The 20,854-nt window shown below is 37.7% G+C and overlaps 1 pseudogene; it reads right to left on the bottom strand.

Annotated features, from left to right (window-relative positions):
• Positions 1–4,114: 4,114 nt before the first annotated feature.
• On the bottom strand, positions 4,115–18,999 carry LOC131058674 (uncharacterized; annotated as a pseudogene).
• Positions 19,000–20,854: the final 1,855 nt, after the last annotated feature.

Here is a 20,854-nt window from a genome sequence, read left to right as displayed (position 1 = left end):
AATTAATTTTAGGAAAATGGTGTCTCAACCTTGCATTTACATAAAGCTACTATTTATATTAGTAGGTTTATGTCAGAATGTTATCATTGATGTTTTTGTGATCTAGCAACATGAGTCTAATATACTCCAATATGAATCTGGCAAGCTTTGGCATACATTCAAGTCTGGCATATATCCTTTTTTGGGTTTGCATTGCTTCGTGCTGCTAGATATTCCCATGAGATTTTGAGAACATGTTTTGTATTTGGTATAACGTCTATATCTAAGATTTTAGATGATAATGTTTTGTTGTGGCAAAGTTATGGGTCTGGTTTTAGGATTCCCTTCTTACCGACATAGTGCAGTGTGAAGGTTTTGATCCAATCTTCTCTGAAATCATCAGTTGTATGATAGTTTTGGTATTTTCACATGCTTCATAGATTGTGGAGAAGTTCTTTTGTGTTTTGGCTGACTTCTCCAAGATGGTAAGAACAATTAAGTAGTAGCGTGTAAAGGGTTTTTGGTCTAACCCTTCCTTTGGTTGAGCCGACTTGAAGAAGGACTAGTTTTGGTATAAATACAATTGATTTGCAAAGGATAGGATCATGATCTTTTGATCATACTATGTGATCTATAGTGAATGTGAAAGTGATTATCTATAGTGAATAGTTAATATGACCTAGAAGAAGGAACACTACAACAAGGGTCCAAAAAGAAATGTGAAATTGTAATGTATTACAATTAATGATACTACAATAACAAGATTATAGTACAAACAACCAACAAAATAGGAGAAGAAAAGAAAATTTTCAATAATCCTATGTGAAATATAAAAGATGAAATAATAATATTAATTGTATGGTCGAGTTTTACCATATAAATATCTTATGATTAGTTTCATATGATCGTCTAATAAATAGATAAATTCATTAAAATAGAGAAGGCATATCCCACAAATATGATGATATCATTGATATAACTAAAAGACATGAAACTTCTCTCACAAACTAAATATTAATATTGCATCACATTACTTGAATACACAACCTAACAACACAACTTACTTAACAACACAACTTGTAATATTTATGAGCATATATACATAATATATAATAATTAAAGGAAGGTGTTATGAGTACATACATTTTATTCAATTTCTAAATTTTTAAGCATTTTTTTTCTTTTGATTTTATTGACAATATTCATACCTCTTAAAGTACTACATATATTGCATATGTATACACAAGTAGAAAGATAAGATTTGAATTGTGATTTTTGAAATCTTCAAATTTCAAAGTTTTGTGGAGTCTTAACTTTTTGTATATATGATAATAACAACAAGAGCACAAAAGGACAAAATGGAGTTGAATGTACAAGTAATTGTAATGGTGAGTCAAACAAAGAGAATAATAAAAAAATCAACAATGGTTGGACCAACAAGAGTGTATGCCAAGACAATGATTAAAAAATGACATAAGAACAACCATCTTTTAGAGACTTGATAAATTCCTTGCTAATTTTTTTTGCATTGAGTAAGATGTAAAAAGTAGAAATGCACAATATATTTTAAAAGAACAATAGATGCTGACAAACTACATATGAGGAAGATTGATCAGGTGGGCCGATGGTTTCCTCCACCTCCAAGCATTTTGAAGATTAATATTGATGGTTCTTCTAGGGGGGAATCCTGGTCATGCTGGTATTAGACGTATTGACCGTGATAGTTCTAGGGATGTTTGGTTTTTCTTTTCCATTTATTAAGGGTTTCATACGAATAATTACATGGATGGTTTCACCATTTTGTGTGCTATGGAGAGGGGTTGTCTTCTTGGTTGGAGAAGGATTGCTTGTGAATTTCATTCACAAGTGTTGGTGAATATGTTGAACGGTCAAAGGGTGGATGATGCTAATTGGCACTTAGCTGTGGCTATTCACTAGGTTCTCAGATTGAGTAACTCTCTCGAACAAGTTTCCTTTTCTCATATTCCTCGGGAGTGGAATAGAGTTGTAGATTGTTTGGCTAAGTGGGCATTGAATTTAGGACATGACTAGTATATTGTAAATAGACAACATTTGATTTTGGATTAATGATGTTAATTGGCACTTAGCCCTAGTTATTCGCTAGGTTCTTAGATTGAGTAACTCTTTGGAATTAGTTCCTTTTCTCATATTCTTTGTTAGTGGAATAGAGTTGTGGATTGTTTGGCTAAGTGGACGTTGGATTGAGGACATGACTCGTATATTGTAGATAGACAACATTTGCTTTTGGATTTAGCTCATATGTTGGAACAAATAGTTGTGAAGGATAAAACTATGTAATTCTTTTGGGTTGTGGGTTCTTCTTGTTTTGTAAGTCTTTTCGTTTTTTAATAAATTTTTACCCCTTTTGAAAAAAAATAAGAAAAGAAACTTTTAATGGACAAACAAATGCTAGAAGTTAGATTCACAGATCAAACAATTAGAAATGTATTTTATTGTTCATCTGGTAGATAGGACCCAAAGAATTTCCTATGCATACCACAAAATGGAAGAGTATGTTTTTGTAAGATGGGTGCACTATAGTGTAATTTGTGTCAAAAGAAACAAACCCATAGTACATAGCTAGGATGAATTTAAACAATTAATTCATAGTCATTTTATCCATTTGTGCATAAAACAAATTAGCAAATAAAACTGAAATAGTTGTTGTTTGACTAGGGGAAGAGCACCAGTAGCTGTCATAGTTCCAATAACCGCACACTTATTGTCATAGTGACCCCCAATAGCCGTCATAGTTCCAATTTTTGAAAAGCCCATTAATAAATTTTACATGTATCAATAGACGATCACTTTTTGTCAAATTTTGTTCATAATTGGCCCATTTGTGCACCACTATTGGAACATTTGTGCAAAACTATTGGGACATTTGTCCACAAGTACTGGTGATTTTGAGTGGATGGTTATTGGAACATCTTTAATTAGGTATCAAGCGACACTTTGAAATGTGTACTTTTTGACCTTTGTGCACATAACTAATCCCACAACGTGCATCATTACTACCCAGAAGCCAGAACAATACCTATAAACAGTTAAGTCGCATACGAAGACAACTAAAAGAAAATCATCAAATCTGATGTACCATTTAGGATCTATGGGTATAAAAGGTTAGCTATAATGACTACTAGTGCTCTTCCCCTAATGAGTTATTAGGAGATTTCCTTGGGCCGGTGGATTGAACAGTTCAGTCTATAGTATTTATATGGAAAGTTTGGGTGGTGGTTAAGGGCAGCTAAAAGCAACAACGAGGCTACATTAACTTCTTGAATGCATTCATTACCCTATTTTTATGAACAGTTCAGTCTATAGTATTTATATGGAAGTTTGGGTGGTGGTTAAGGGCAGCTAAAAGCAACAACGAGGCTACATTAACTTCTTGAATGCATTCATTACCCTATTTTTATGAGTGGAGCATTAAAAATAGAATGCTGTGACATTCATTTCCTTAATTTTTTGAGCGGAACATTAAAGATGGATTGTTGTGGTAGATTTTAAGGATGGCTGAAAAACAGCCAGGCATTCTTGAATGCATTGATTTCTGTGGTTTTTTGAACCGAGCATTACAACTGCATTTATGACTGTAATATTTTTAAGAGGTTAAACAAAGGTTTACAACATTGTTTCAATGTTCCGTGGCAACTGGCAATTATTCAAAAGAATTGCCATATACATAATTGATCCCCAAAAACAAAGAAATCACTTTATTTATAAAATAATAAATAACATTATTTATACAAGACAAATTTAGCTGTATATACGAAGCCAATTCAATACCTTCAGTGAAAAGACTGGTACTCATGATTTAGATATGCTCTTCCCTTTAAGGAAGAAGCCTCCCATATGTATGCCTTTTGTAAAATTAATGAAATGACATTGTTCCTAGGTGTGTAAATATAGCATCTATCTGACAAAATAGAAACATGATAACAATTACGTTTTGCCCCTTATACTTCCTACTTCCCTTGAATTTGGTTTGAATGTCTGAATGAATAAGTAAGGGCAATGCTCCCATCCATTCTTTTCAATACATATCTTTCGACTACAACATAACAGGTGAATTTTATTTCCATCCCACTGCCACTAAATGATTTCTTCACTCTTACATCTCTTCCTCAACTGGGGAAATCCTCTGTAACAAAGAGAAATCAAATGGAGGAGGTTGTCTTCTGAGGTCAGTATTTTCCCCTCCAACATGCGTAAGTCTGCCAAGTTTGCCACGCATGTCTTTGGCAAACACTTTCCAACCCTTCCTACGCAGAAACCGAGGGGGGAAACCATCAGAAACTATACTCTTTGCTGTGAATCTTGGTTTTCTCTTGGAGATTATCTACATATGTTGATATGGGTTGGTGGGTTGCAAAGGCCTAGGACGAGTGTCGTTCACACATCTACAAAAGCAAAGTGTCGACATGTCTTCTTCAGTAGAGCATGTTTCCACTAGTCTATCCATACCACCAACATACAGTCAGGTAAGTATTTTTTGTTAGGATGAAGAAACGAATTAAAACAATAGATAAACATAATTAAAAAAACACAACACAGACAATGAGAACACACAGATTTATCGTGGTTCAACAATTGCCTACATCCACACTTGAAGCAGGGGAATCATAGATTAATCACCAATCTGGTATACACATATACACAGCTCCAGAATTAACCTCTACAAATGAATTACAATCAACTCTTACAGAGCTTGCAAAGAGAATATGAATAGCCAAGAGTTTTGGCGGCAAAAGGAAGGAGTCTGTTGGACTTCACTTCCAACAATCTCCCACTGAAGACCAACGAACTGCTGCAACATGTCGATTCCCCCACTCAGTCCTGCTATCAGTTATTGGAAAGGTCGAGAGAAGCTTGACAGAAATCAAACTTCTCCCACTTAACTACTTTAGTGAGCACATCAGTTGGATTCATGTCGGTATGAATTTTATCTACATGAAACTTGCTTTCTTCGACCATATGGCGAACATAATGATTGCGAACATCAACATGTTTTGACCGCGGCTGAGATGTCTGATGTTTAGTCATAAAAATGGCACTAGTGTTATCACAAAACAAAGCAAAATCTGATTGCTTCAACCCCAACTCGCTGAACAAGAGTTGCAACCATACCATCTCTTTTGCTCCCTCAGAAAGAGATATGTATTCAGCCTCTGTGGTTGATTGAGCAACTATATGTTGCAATTTTGAAGCCCAACTAATTGCTGCCCTGACAAATGTGAAAGCATAACCTGACATAGACTTTCTTTTGTCTAAATCACCGACAAAATCAGAATCGGTATACCCTTGCAAAACTGCCTTGTCCTTTCCAAACCATAAACAAAAATCAGAAGTACCCTTGAGATACCGCAAGATATATTTGACTACTTCCCAATGTGATTTGCCCGGATTAGCCATAAATCTGCTCACCAATCCTACAACATGAGCAATGTCTGTTCAAGTAGACACCATAGCATACATGAGGCTTCCAACTACAGATTTGTATGGAATTTTATCCATAAACTCCTTATCTTCTTGTGTTTTAGGACACAATTGAGAAGACATCTGAAAATGAGAGGCTAAGGGTATACAAACAGACTTAGCATCCGCCATACCAAATCTGTCCAAGACTTTTTTAATGTAGTCTTGTTGAGATAGTTTGAGTTCTCTCTTTTTCCTATCCCAAAAAATAGTCATTCCTAAGATCTTCTTTGCTGCCCCTAAATCTTTCATGGCAAATTCCTTTGCTAAGTGAGTTTTAAGTTCACTCACAATCCTCATGCTTGTGTCGGCCACTAGCATATCATCCACATGAAGGAGAAGAATGACAAATTCACCATTAGGAAGCTTCTTGTAATGGATACAAGGATTAGACTCGCTGTGAGTAAACTTGTGATCAATCATGAACTTGTCAAATTTAAGATACCACTATCGGGGGGCTTGCTTAAGCCCATACAAACTGCATTTCAATTTACAATAAAGGTGTTCCTGCCCCTTTTTAATGAACCCTTCCGACTGATGCATAAATAGTTCCTCATCAAGATCGCCATGGAGAAATGTCGTCTTCACATCCATCTGTTCAAGTTCAAGATCCTAGGCTGCAACTAAGCCCAATACTGCTCGGATGGTAATCATTTTAACTACTGGCGAGAAAATTTCTTTGAAATTGAGGTCTTGTTGCTGAGCATATCCCTTTACAACCAGTCTTGCTCGAAATCTTTAGTGACCATTGACTTCATCTTTTAGTTTATACACCCATTTATTTCTTAATGCCTTTCTGTCAGGTGGAAGTGGCACCAAATCCCATGTCTGATTTCTCACTAGTGCGTCCATTTCTTTGCCCATTGCAGTGTGCCAGTTATCACGGTCTGCATTTTTACAAGCTTCTTTGTATGTTGCAGGCTCTGTTTGCGTAGAGATGAGCAAAGAAGGTTCAACTTCTTCACAAAACAATAAATCATAATCGGAGAATTTTGCAAGAGGTCACCTCTGTCTGGTTGATTTCCTGAATTGACTCTCTGTTGGAGTAGTAAAATCATTATGTGTTCCCTGTTTATGCAAACTCATATCTCTCCCATTGTCTCTGGTTATGTCCCCTTTAATGACTTTGTTTTTGAGTCTGGTTTGATATCTGTCTGTAGGGTAATCAGATACTTGTGGATTTTTATCCACGTTTGATGCACACAGATTGCAGGAGGGGAACCCCACAAAAGTTTTATCCACGACGTGAGATGGGTGAGAGGGCTGGGTGCACAAGGTCGTGGCAACATCCTCATAGGCCTACACGGGAGGGAGACTCTGCGGGTGGACTGTGGAGGTGGAGCCTATAGGGACCATGTGGAGTGGACTGTAGGGAGCCTGCGAGAGAGGTGAGGGGACTGCGGGAGACTCACAGGGGGACCGCTAAGGGCCTGCGGAGGAGTGGAGGAAGCTGTGGTGAGCTTACGCAAGGAACTGTAGGCTGCGGGGTGTGAGGATTGCGGTGGGTGTACTGCACGTGAAGACTACGCAACATGCCATGGGGAGTATACATCACAATTGCAGAATGTGGTGGAGGTGCAGAGCACCGTGGATGATGCCCAAACAATGTGGAATAACATGAGCCAAGATGCTCAACATAAGGGCGATCTTCCAAGTTTCCTCCAACATCAGTGTTGTTTTGGGGAGGATTTTCTCTGTTTGGCAGACCCCCAAATTCTAAATTAAATGAAGACCAAACATTTTCAACACCCGCTTCTTCATTCTCAGTCTGAAAATTATATTCAATAGAGGTAGACATCATAGAAGCTCCCACTGAATGAGAGACTGGAGGTAGAGCGTTGGTAGTCAAATTCTGAAACATAGACATAGGGACATATTCTGTCTCTGATTTATTTGAATCTTGTAGTGTGGGAAAGGAGGTTTCATGGAAAACTACATCCCTACTGTGAACAATCTTTTTGTGAACTGGATCCCACAATCTGAAACCAAATTTCTCTTCTCCATACCCCACAAAAATACATTTCAGTGACTTTGGATCCAATTTCGTTCACTTTTCCTTGGGTATATGTGAGAAGGCTTCGCATCAAAACACATGAAGATGCAAGTATGAAATCCTTTTCCCTTGCCATTCCTCTTCCGGAATACCAAAATCCAGTTTAGATTATGGACTTTGGTTGATTAAATAGTCTATGTTACACTCTTCTGCCCAAAATTCTTTGCCTAAACCTGCATTAGACAACATACATCGTGCCTTTTCAAGAATTGTTCTATTCATCCTCCCGGCTGCACCGTTTTCTTGAAGAGTGAAAGGAACAACCTTGATTCTTCTAATCCCATTATCAACACAAAAATCATCAAATTCATGTGAAAAAAATTCCCCACCGTTATCAGTTTGTAAGCATTTAATCTTATGCCCAATCTGATTTTCAACTAAAGCCTTGAAAATTTTAAATTTTGAAGACTTCAGATTTCCTAGAAAGCATATAAATCAATACTTTTCTTGTACAATCATCAAGAAAGGTTACAAAATAGTTAGCTCCTCCAATGGAGGTTACTTCAGTAGGCCCAAAAACATCCGAGTATACAAGCTCCAGTGGTGTTGCCTTTGTGTCATGCCCACCTTTTGAAAAAATGACTCTCTTTTGTTTGCCATAAAGGCAATGTTCACAAAAGGCTAAGTCAACAAGCTTGAGGCCCGGTAGCTGATTTCTTGTATGCATAACATGGAGTCTTGTTGATGTGTATTTTGTACACGACCAAACACAAAATAAAATACCCAGAGGTACCTTATCCTCTCTTGATTAGAGTCTCCAAATGCTGAAGATGTCGCGAAAATGATCAATCGGGATGACTTCAAGGTTCTTTGTTGTAGGATCTCTACGTGTGGATAAGCACCAGTGGTTGTTGTATATGCTGTTTCTTCAAGAGGCCTTACGTACTTTCAAAGAAAGCTTGTCCATGTTACTTTCTTTCCAAATGCAGGAACAGGATTTTCCTAACACTAACAGATTTTCAAAGAATGTCAAAAGATAAGGGTTTTAAAGAAAGAACACTCAAGCTAATCCTAAGAATGACTCAATGAAGACTAGACTTGATGAGATTCTACCAATTTCAGCTTCGCCAAGAAATTACAACTTTACTGGAATTGGTGCGATCTTCTAAGAGGATTCAATAGTTTTTCAAATCATCAAGGATATAGATACTATCATAGAGATACATATCAGTACCTCCAATAATGATTGAATTCTTAATCAATCTTAATATCTCCAGTTGACCACACAAGGCATCCTCACAATCAGTAAGAAGCTAGTGGTTTGGAATGTGAATCTTATTAAAGGTCAAGCACAACAATTCGCCCTTCAAACTTAAAATCTAAATGCTATTTCGACTGAGAGTGATTCAAGAAGATAAAAAATCATGAAGATATCCACAAGTATTGCAATAAAACACCATAACTTCAATATTTTATTGATCTCATAGCCAAATGGACAACAATTGTTCAAAATTCTTCCTTCACTACTCAACCTTGCTACAACAATAACTTTCTAACTTTCTTCTCTCTAAGCTCTCTCTCTTTTCTAACTTTTCTAACTCAAAATGAAATGAGTGAGGGTATATATAGCATCCTCAAATACAATGAATGGCCCGGATCAAAAGAAGATCGACGACTGAGATTTTGACACCTAAACCCTAATTAGGGTTTGTTACAAAAAAGTCCTCATTTAGATAAACATCACTAATCCATAGCCAATAAAGAAGTGGCACAAATATCGAGGAGACATAGACCAATAGGAATTAAGCTGCCAATCATCCTATAACAACTTTTCATCTAGAATTTTGTTCCCTTTCCTATGCTCTTTCTTAGCATATTCAATGAATCTGGACACAATTCCCTCAATCTTAGCAATGGGAATCTCAGGAAGATTCTTCATTCATTCTTCCAAGTGAAGGACTTGATCAAAAGCAGTGAGAAGAGTTGTCTCCCATCTAGGTTCAAGTTCTTTGGTCTTCTCAATCAGGAACATAGTAGTGCACATCTGATCTTGTTGCTTATCTGTGATGATGTTCTCCTCTTTGCAAAAGATGACCTTGACTCTCTCCTCCAACTCTTGGATGTCCACATCTGTCTTAATCTTGATCCGCCTGTTAAGAATGGTACACAACACCTCAAATACCTTATCTTGAATTGGATGAATGATACCTTCAACTTGAGTGCATCTGGTGTTGATGTCTTCAAAAAGGACCTCTTTCATTTGGAGTAGAGCTGACCACTGTAGGAGGTTATGGGTTCCTCCATCCATTATCTTTTCTTGTGCCAGAATCCGTCTTGGTGTTTGTCTTATCACTTGTAAGACAGGAATGATAACATCTCTAGTGTGAGTGAATGCAACTACAGTTATCATTAGATTATGGATATTCTCAAGGACCTGGATAGCTCGATGAACTATCTTCATCATTCTTGTTGCAAATTCAACGACTACCATGTGGGATTTATCAATCCAAGAACTTATAAGTTGAACCAAGCTCTTCACCCTTTCTGCCTCACCTACTGATTCAAGAGGGAGTGCTTGTAAAGGAGATACTGCTGGATCCTGATGTCTCAAGGGTTGATTAAGGTGACTAAAATAGTTCCTCCAAGGACTGACCTCCCTTTCAAGCTTCTTATTCTTTTACATTTCTTCTTTAAGTTTGTCTTTAAGTGCTTCAAATGAATCAATTGCTTCTTCCATCGCTTGCTCAAAGGTAAGTGGACGAAGCTCAAATGTTTCTAAGTCATACTCCTCTACAAGAATCTCATCCTCATATTTGTCCACCATTGGTGTAGCTACCTTCACTTTCCTGGATCCTGTCTCATCTCTAATTACCTTAGACATCTTTGTGGCCTTCTTCTTCTCCATTACCTCATGAGAATTTCCTATAAGGCTTTCCAAGTCAAACACATCTTCTTCCTCTTCAACCACAACTACCCTTGTCAGTCTCTCTTTCAGCCAATCAGGAATGGCAAATCTTGTTTCCCTCACTTGTATTTCTTTAGGTAGTGGCCTATCTTCTCGGAAAGGAGATGTTGCTTCATCATCATTCTTTTCTTCATGTTTCTCATTAGCACCAACTTGGGGAGATTGACTTGATGAATGCTGAGGTGTCCGTCCTTTCTCTTGTTTATCATTCTGTACCATGGATTCCATAGACTTATCAATTTAATATACTATCTGCCTCTGATCTTCCCCTTGACTCGCCTCCTTTTCATACCTAGAAGATGTGCTTGGTGGGTGATCAGGGTTTGTTTTCTGCTTCTTCTTGGAAGTTTCTTTCTTCTCAGGTCCTTCTTTCCTCTTTGAGCCTTTGGAATGAGAAGTATTCTCACTCACACTTGCTTCTCCTTCTTCTGGTCTTGCCTCCAAAGTAAATGCCATTGATACATTCTGCTCCTTCAAATTTTGATGCTGTACATCCACCCATCTGTGAGTGCAGGATAAAACGAGAGCCATCAAAGCTCTCAAAGTCTAAAACCTTGGGCTTATTCCAATCTATCTTCACTTCTTTGTCCTCTTTCTCATAGAACGACTGGAGGTATCTACCATTATCCTGGGCTTGATCGGCTACTCTATAAACTTTGCATTTCCTGATGAGATCTAAGGGTAGCCTGGAATGCATCTTTCTTTTAACCTCTAAATCACCTGGGAGATTCATCCAAAATTCCTCCACCTGAAACTCATGCTTGTACTTCCTACCGACTGTCTCCTCCATATAACCACGAGGGTCAAAATTCTCTCGCGAGGCAAAGGATGTGAATGAGTATAAAGATAATTCCTTCTCTGCATCTTCCGCGGCTTGAGTATTAGGACACACCTGAACTGAGTTCTCTAATATGATGGGCACGAGAATCCCATTTCCATGCTTGTGTCTGGATGCCTTCGCATAAGCTACCAACTATCTAGTCACCTCAAGTAGCACTATCCTGTCTATTGGATATCTTGGCAGCATGTAAGGTGGTGAAGGACACCCGTGAACTTTTGAAACTAGATGAACCATGCACCATACTTCTTCACAGGCTCCTAGAGACAGTCGATTGTGAATTCCTCCTTGCAATATCCTAGTAATGTTCATCTTGAAGGTGTCATTGACTAACTTGTAGTCACTTCTAGGCGGATGACACAGATGAACATAAGAATCACAAACTCTTATTTCTCCAGGTCCTCTTCCAATCACTCCTCTGTGAGGTAGCCCTGCATACTCGAAACTCCTGATCAAGGCATATATAACATATGAGCTCATGTGGAATGATTTGGTGGGTCTTAGCCTTCTCAACTGCACGTCCAAACAATTTCTAATGATTCTGGCCCAATGAAGCATTCTTTTTCCTTGGACTATCACTTGTATGAAGAGGAACATCCACTTTTCGAAATAGAAGGCTTGAGAAGCACCTGTAACTCGATTGACCAAAGTTATCAAGTCCCTGTATTCCTCCTGGAAGTCAATCCTATGTGGTGTATTGGGAATCTTGTTCAGGCGAGGCTGACTTTTGAGCAACCAATTCTTATTGATGAAGTTCAAACAAGACTCAGGATCATCTTCATAGATCGACCTTGCTCCTTCTAAGCTTTTGTAGATCATGTCTTTATGGTTCGGAAGATGAAGAGCTTCGCTTGTAGCTTCCTCTGAAAGGTAGGCTAAGATGTTCCCATCTTTGATTATGATCATCCTTGATTGTGAGTCATAGTGGCGGGCACACTCGATCATCAACTCATGACACTTGACCGCGGGAGGGAAACCTGCCGCCTTGATGATGCTACTCTCGATTATCCTCCTTGAAATAGGTGATGGCTTGCCAATATAGGGGACCTCTTGATACTTCTTCACATTGAAGTTTCCTAAGTTGGTGTCTTTGATATTACTCCACTTGGACACGATCTTGGTCTCCAATTCATCACTTCTTTGATCTTCCTTGATGAGAGCCTGCCGGCTAGTAGATCCTCCAGCTTTAGGGGTCGTCATTTGATGCCTACACAGAAATTTAAAATTAGTCTTTAAGCATCATACCTTAAAGTATAGAATTTAAGACCTTTCAAAGGGAATGATTCCAAAACATTAATTTGAAAAGGACATGATTCCTCAAATTAATTATGAATGAAAATTGGATTTTCAAGACTTAGACTTTTAAAAAAAAAAAAAACTATGAAAATCAAAACAAGTCTTGAATAAGAACTTCAAAAAGGATTCTTCATACCTTCTCCTTTGAAAGCCTAACTATGAACCTTGAAAAATGAAGAAAGAAGATCAGACTTTGCTGGATGAGGATTGAATTGCTGGCCTTCTTGGATGAATTATGTCTTGATTAACCTTCAAAATAACGTCACCTTCACTAGCCTCCAACACTTAGCAAATTCTGGAAATTTAGCCTCCAACTTGGTAAGAAATTCGCTTCCAATCTGCTAGATTTCGCTCCTCCAATCTGCTCCTCAAAATCGCATTTAGAACAATGAATGAATGATTTGCATTTTGAAACAATACTCCTCTCTTATATAGGGTGCTCACCCTAATTGACTATGAGGCCGACCTAGTTTTTAAGCAAAAAAAACAAATAAAATTCCTTTTAGGAAGAGGCCGACTTGCTTGTAAAAGCAAGTAAATGCATTTTGAGCGCTCACCTATATTTTTAAAATTTTTAAATTGATTTTAAGGCTTCCAAGGTGGATTTTATATTTATGTTAAGGCTTTAAAAATTAATTAATTCAATTGTAATGGCCTTAATTCATGCGCATTTGATCTAACCTCCCCAAATGTCTTAATTTTAGTAAATTTGGTGAAAATTTGGGAATATAGAGGTTTGATTGAGGCTTAGTGAAGCTTCCTTTCTCTTTAGGCTTTGAAATATTTAAAGTGATAAGGTCAAGATTCACTTCAAAGCTTGTTTGAACCCTTTATCCATGCTTGTTCCCTTGATGGAATTGAAATTTTCTCAACCTATATTTGCAAATTTCCATGTCTTTGTCTTTACAACCTTGCAATTTGCCCTAAACTTAATCAAGCAAGGTTGAATGATAGGTTTTTTGATGATTTCGCCATGAACCCTTTGGAAGGGTCAGGGGCGATTTTTCCAATTAAGACTTGAATACTTTATTCCTTTCACTCCAAAATCTCCCGCAAGGAAAGTTCATGCTTGCTTTGACCTAATCAAAGTCTTGCATTTAAAATTTTATCATTTTTCATGAGGAAATTAGGTGAAAATGTGAATTTTGCCCTGGACCCTCTAGAAGGGTCAGGAGCGATTTTTGCTTATTAGGTCAAAATTCACCTTAATTTGATCGTTGACCTCCTCCAAGGAAATCTCCAGGGTTCATTTCTCTCCATCACTGGGTTAGCTCATCAAAACTTTGAAGGAAATATTGCATTTTCAAGAATTTCGCCCTGGACCCTTTGGAAGGGTCATGAGCGAAATTCTCTCCTGAGCTCAAAATTCTCTTTTTGAAGGTCCAAAACCTCTTCAAGGCATTCCAAATAGGTTCTTTCCTTGTAGTCCAGGCTTAGTCTCACTCAAATTTGGAAGAAAAAGGTGAATTTAGGGTTTTTCGCCTTGGACCCTTTGGAAGGGTCAGGACCAATTTTTCTTGTTTAGGCTTACTCCTTCATCATTTTGTCTTGAATCCACCCCTCAAGGCTAGGCAATGGTCTTCTTCATTCACTCCATCCAGGCTTGGTTTGTTCTTGCAAGGCAAAATAGGGGATTTTGAGATTTTCGCCCTGGACCCTTTGGAAGGGCCAGGAGCGAAAATCCTTCTTTGACCTAGAATCATCATTTTTTGGAACAAAAATCCACTCAAAGGTGGTCTCAAGGGCAATTTATAGCTTGTTTAGCCTTGTCTTAGCACAAACTTGAAAGGAATGCACTAGTTTTGGATTTTTCGCTCTGGACCCTTTGGAAGGGTTAGGAGCGATTTTTAGGTTTTAGGGCAATTCCTTCATCCTTTCATCTTCAAATCATTTCCAAGGTATGGAACATCACGCCTCACTCCCATCCAAGTCATGAATAGCAAAATCTTGTCTTAAATTTGCAAGAAAAAGGGAGAACTTGGAAATTTTGCTCTGGACCCTTTGGAAGGGTCAGGAGCGAATTTCCCTCTTGGCTTCAAAATTTTCATTCTTGGCAATCCAATTCCACTTCAAGGCAATTCAAAAGTCCTCTCAAACCCATGTCTAAGCTTGGTCTAGTCCAATCTTTGGAAGAAAAGATAGGTTTTAGGATTTTCGCCCTAGACCCTCTGGAAGGGTCAGGAGCGAAAATCATGTTCTAGGCTTGATTGCTTCTTCTTGACAATTTCAATTATATTCAAAATGAAAAACACTCTTCCTCACACCCATCCAAGCCATAAAAACTAAAAAGTTGCTTTGACCTTGCAAGGAAATAGGTGCTTTTAAGAATTTCGATCTGGACCCTTTGGAAGGGTCAGGAGCGAAATTCACCATTTGGCTCAATTCCTTCACTTTTTGGTGATTTGTTGCAACCTCAATTCACTCCCAGGGGTAATTCTTTCTATGTTTGACCTTATCCCATACTTGGCTTAACAAAATTTGATAGCAAACGGTGATTTTGAGAAAATTCGCTCTGGACCCTCTGGAAGGGTCAGGAGCGATTTTCACCATTTTGACCAAAAGTCTTCATTACTTCACCTTAAAACTTCTTTGCCAAGTGGGATTTCATGTTTCATCATGCTAGGAATAAAGTGTCATGCCCAAGAAAGGCTCAAAAATAGGCTTACAAGGAATTTTGCTCTAGACCCTTTGGAAGGGTCTGGAGCGAAATTTCCTTTCCTGACTAGAATACTTCATTTTCTTCACTTCTAAACATGCCCAAGGTTTTCAACATGCTCATTCTTCCTTTCACCATGCCTTTGACACTTCAATTTGACCAAACTGAGCAAGAAATGTCTCCTATAGAGTTTTTCGCCCTAGACCCCCTGGAAGGGTCAGGAGCGAAAATTAGGTTTTGGGCTTATTCCATGATCCTTTCAAGTTGAATTCACCTCTCAAAGGAAGAAAACACTATTCCTCTCTCATCCATGCCATAAAAACCAAAACTTGACTTGACTTTGCAAGAAAATAGGTGATTGAAGAATTTTCGCCCTGGACCCTCTGGAAGGGTCAAGAGCGAATTTCTTCTTTTGGGAAAAAATCCATCACTTTCCAAGTTAAAACATCTTCAGGAGGCAAAAGCAAGTTATTCTCGTTTCATTCATGTCAAAAACTTGACCTTCTTTATTGCAAAATAATAGCCTTTTGGGAATTTCGTCTTGGACCCTCTGGAAGGGTCAGGAGAGAAATTTCCCATTTTGTCCAAAGTTCTCCATTTTGCAAGCTTCCAACTCTTCAAAGGTACCAAATGATGTCCAATCTTCATTCCAAGAGACCCTGCACATGAGAACTTAGCCAAAGTTAGGAAGAAATAAGCTCTAACAAGATTTTCGCTCTGGACCCTCTGGAAGGGTCAGGAGCAAAATCTCCATTCCAGGCCAAATTGCTTAGTTTTCAAGTTTTAAACCACCTCATAAGGAAAAGTTAGGTCTTTTTCTAAGCTAGGAACAAAATTGCAAGTCTATCCAAGGCAAGAAATAGTGTTTATGATGAAATTCGCTTTGGACCCTCTGGAAGGGTCAGGAGCGAAAATCCTCTTTCAGGCATCATCTTGCTCTTCAAATTCAATCAAATCCTTCTCCAGGCAAGAACACATCAATTTACCTCCAAACATGCCCTAGAAAGCATCACTTAGTCAAAAATGAGGAGAAAAAGAGGTTCACAATGATTTTTGCCTTGGACCCTCTGGAAGGGTTAGGAGCGATTTTGACATTTCTAGGCTAGATGTTACCTTGATTCGCTTCATTCTTCATCAAACTTGATCAAACCAACTCCTTCTCTTCACTGGCTCTGCTCAACCGACTAGGACAGGGAAACAAACAGGACCCTGAGAAGAAAAACTCTCTTTCTATCTAGACCTAACCTGAGACCTATTCTCCCTGTTCCTAACTGATCTTGACTCTCTTGAAAGGCATGCTTCATTCTGGCAATCTTGAGGCTTCAGACAGACGACTAACAACCTCCCTATACAAGACTAGACTTAGCTTGAAAGAAACCCTAAAACGAGCTTCCAAGGTTTAGCCCTAATCCAGCCAGCCCAGGCAGACCACTCACTCACTCAAAACCCTAAAAGAAGAGAGAAAAACAAGCAAAGAGAAAGCAAAACTTAAGGCAAAAAAAAAAGAAGAGGGTCCCCATTCTAATCGGGTGATGTGTGAAATGGTCACAACAAGTCCTTTCTTGCTAATGTGCCCAAGTCTTTGATGCCAAAGATCCGCTTTGCTATGCTCAATCACCATTGTAGGTCCCACTTCACCATGAGTCTTAAATATGTATAGGCTTCCCACTTTATTACCGTTTGCAATCAACATGGTACCATGTGTTACTTTCCATGTATCTGGGAGAAAATTAACATTAAGACCTTGGTCAAAGAGCTGTCCAACGGATATCAAATTCTGCTTCAATTTTGGGACATGGCGACATATTTGAGCAGCCATATTTTACCACCTTCTAATGGCAGCAATACATCCCCTTTACCTGTAATTTCACAAGCTTTGTTATCTCCTAAGAAAACATTGCCAAAATGACCTTCATGGTAGTTAATGAACGCTTCAAGACATGAGGTAGCATGACAGGAGGCACCAGAATCAAGCACCCATGATTTTGAAGTAGTGTCGGTTGTTGAAAGGATTAATACACTATCATCTTTATCATAGACTGTATTTGCTTCGCTGTCCCGCACCCTCTTTTGTTCCCTTTTGAAGTTTCTACAATCCTTCTTCACATGACCAACTTTGCCACAAAACCAACATTCACCATTTTTGTTTCTAGACTTTGATCTCTTTGCTGATTTCAAACATCTATGGTAATTATTTCTACCTCTATTATGACCTCTACCTCTATTTTCGGTGCTGACCATCGTTAAGGCTTCACCGAATGAAAGTTCATCATTCTTTCTTCTCAAATCCTCACTGAGAAGAGTAGTTGCTACATCATTAAAAACCATCTTATTTTTACCGAATATAGATGTGCTAACTGTTGTTACAACGCCATCCCAGCTGTTTGGTAAAGAACATAATAACAGATCAACCTTGCTTTCATCATCTTGTGTCATCCCCACTGAAGTTGCTTGACTAATCAATGTATTGAATTCATTGATGTGGTTTGCCATAGCACAACCTTCCTTCATTTTCAGTTTGTACAAGCGCGTCATAATAAAAAAATTATTTGCAGTCGATGCCATTTCATACATGGCTGAGAGTCTATCCCATACATCTTTTGTTGTGGCATCAACTGTGACATTGAAGAGAACATTATTGGACAGCGAGAGAAAAATTGTCGTTCTCGCCTTCTTGTCCAATTTTTCCCATTCTTCATCAGCCATCCCAGCTGGTTTCTTTGCTTTCCCTTCAAGCGCGAGTGAAAGGTATTGCTTCATCAACAAGGACTCCATCTACACTTTCTATAAGCCGAAGCTCTGACCAGAGAACTTCTCTATCTTCGATTCTTCCATGATTCTAGAAATTCAAACACCAAAAATCTAAACAACGATCTAACCTCGCTCTGATACCAATTGTTAGGATGAAGAAACAAATTAAAACAGCAGATAAACAAAATTAAAAACACACAACACAGACAATGAGAACACACAGATTTATCGTGGTTCGGCAATTGCCTACATCCACACTTGAAGTAGGGGAATCATAGATTAATCACCAATCTGGTATACACATATACACAGCTGCCAGCAGCTCCAGAATTAACCTCTACAAATGAATTACAATCAGCTCTTAAAGAGCTTGCAAAGAGAATATGAATAGCCAAGAGTTTTGGCGGCAAAAGAAAGGAGTCCGTTGGACTTCACTTCCAACATTTTTCATGTGATTGTTAATTACCCATAAATACAAATTCAACACTCTAAACAATAGATAGTGTAAGAATATTAGATGATGGCATAACTTGATATATCATTGTTAATCTATACATATTGCTATTAAATTGTCTAAGAAAAACCCACAGGGGGAAAATTTCCCCTAGGGAACAAATCACATAATAGTAGTTATTGTTTTTACCCCTTGCATTTGTCTTCAGCTCGCACGACATAGTAGCATGAATGTGAGGAGATGGGTTGGCCCAAAACTGGAATAAAATACACTCTATCATGTTCTGTTCGACTGTGTTCCCCATTACATGTAGTGTACTCGATTGTTAAGCATCTATCTTGGGGAATGACAATTCTCGCAGGTAATTGTGGCAGCATCCCCAATAGCATGAGGTAGAGGAAGAGTCACCATATTCATCATCTTCGTCGTCCTCAAGTAAGAGATATGCAGAGTAAGGATCTGCGGGTGGTGGGAATAGAAGTGGGCTCTGCTGTTGAGCCATGCCATTTCCTGTCGCTGCATAGGCTTGCCTGTAGGCCGCCATGGATATTGTGGGATACATGATTGATCAAAGAAATATTGTTGTGGGAACCTCTTGGTCTAGTTTGTGATTTATATGGTAATTTGCCTTCCAGAGGTATACTTAGTCAATTGGTAACCTGTTCACGGCTTTTTGACCAATTCCTGTGAGCTCTTCATTTAAACAACTGTCGTAGATACTTGGAAAGTAATAGGACGTTGTAATATAGCAATATGTTTATGTGTGACCTGATATAGCTATCTGTTTGGTTTATCTAGTTTATTTTAAATTCAGAAGAAACTTTGACTTGAAATTGTGGCTTTTATTTAATTTTGGATTCTTACAGGGATATAGTTCAGTTTTTATATTTATTCTTTTAAAATTCATCATAGAGAGTGAGTTACAGAGAGGTTGATTTTGGGTTGTATAATCACATTTATTATTTTCTTTTTTTGTATTGTTTTATAACAACTCAGTGGAGTTTCATAATATTGTCTATTTATATATATATATTTAAAGAGTTAATATTATGCTAGTTTTGAAGATTTTTTTCTTAGGGCAATTCATTTTAATTGTATCCAAGTCTTCCACTTTGTTTGTTAATATTGAAGCATTAGAAATCACAACAAGCACTAACAATATTGAAAAACCCTTCAGATTTTGTAACAAAATTCTTTCATGAGGTATGTTTGCTGCTAATTCATTGGACACCATTTTTTTAGTCCTTGATTTTGATAATACAAGTAAATGTATTAAATGGTTTAAGATGGGACTCATCCCTTTCCATAGACATGATAATGCCATTTATTAATGTATAAATCAAAAGTTTGATAAAAGAAGAGGAGAAAATGAAGAAATTGGAAGAAGTTATGGACAACATTCCTTTCTATCATTCTTGCTCAATGGATAATATCAAATATGAGGCATAGGCACCAAGTGAAGGGAGTAACATACCAGGCCATTAAAGAAGCATGATGTCCATTGGCATGAATGTTTTAAGGCTTATGTCCTTACGATAATTCATTTTAATTGTATCCAAGTATTTCAATTGATTTGTACTGAAACGTTAGGAATTAGAGTGAAACACTAACACTATTGAAAATCCTTCCAAAATTTGTACCCAGATAATTTCATGGGGCATATCTATTTCTAACTCACTAGATGTCATTCTTATATTCCTTGATCTTGATAATACAAGTAAATGGATTAAATAGTTTAATGTGACATATTTTTTTCTATAGGTATGATAGGGACATATATTAATGTATATTTTAATAGTTTGATGGAAGGAGAGGAACAAACGAGGATATTGGAACAAGTTATATACATAATTCATTTATTTCATTCTTAGTCAAGGGAGAAGATTAAATGTGAGGCATAGGTACCAAGTGAAGGGAGTAGCCTCCCACACCATTAAAGAAGCATGGTGTCCATTTGCATAGAAGGTTACCATCATTGGATAATTAAGTAGATTGAGACATGTTTTGTGAGGGGTAGGTATAAGTATGGATGTCCACCAATGAATAAAGTATATAATATTTGTGATAAATTGATGTGTTCATAGTAAAAGAAAGCATAGTTTCAATCTCAAGATCAGGCAAGAAAATTACAAAATATAGTGTTTTCAACTATGTTAACCATTTCAAGAGAGATAAGTCAAGAGATCAAACAAATAGTTTTCAAGATTAATAGTTTTTTGCGATCCGTCGGATTCATCCTTACTCTCAATACAAAGTTGGGAGTTAGGGTGGACATGCACAATACTACAATGGTCACTTGTTCACCACTAAAGGAACTTCACTTGATGTTCATTCATGTGATGAATTGGTTCACAACCTTTCAATGAGCCAATCAACATGACTTGTAGGATGATTTGGACTAGATTTTGACCCAAGTGTTGTTA

This window comes from Cryptomeria japonica, chromosome 5 (genome assembly GCF_030272615.1).
Source record: "Cryptomeria japonica chromosome 5, Sugi_1.0, whole genome shotgun sequence".
NCBI lineage: Eukaryota > Viridiplantae > Streptophyta > Pinopsida > Cupressales > Cupressaceae > Cryptomeria > Cryptomeria japonica.
The sequence above is the reverse complement of the archived record's forward strand: the minus strand, read 5'-3'. Positions and strand labels throughout refer to the sequence as shown.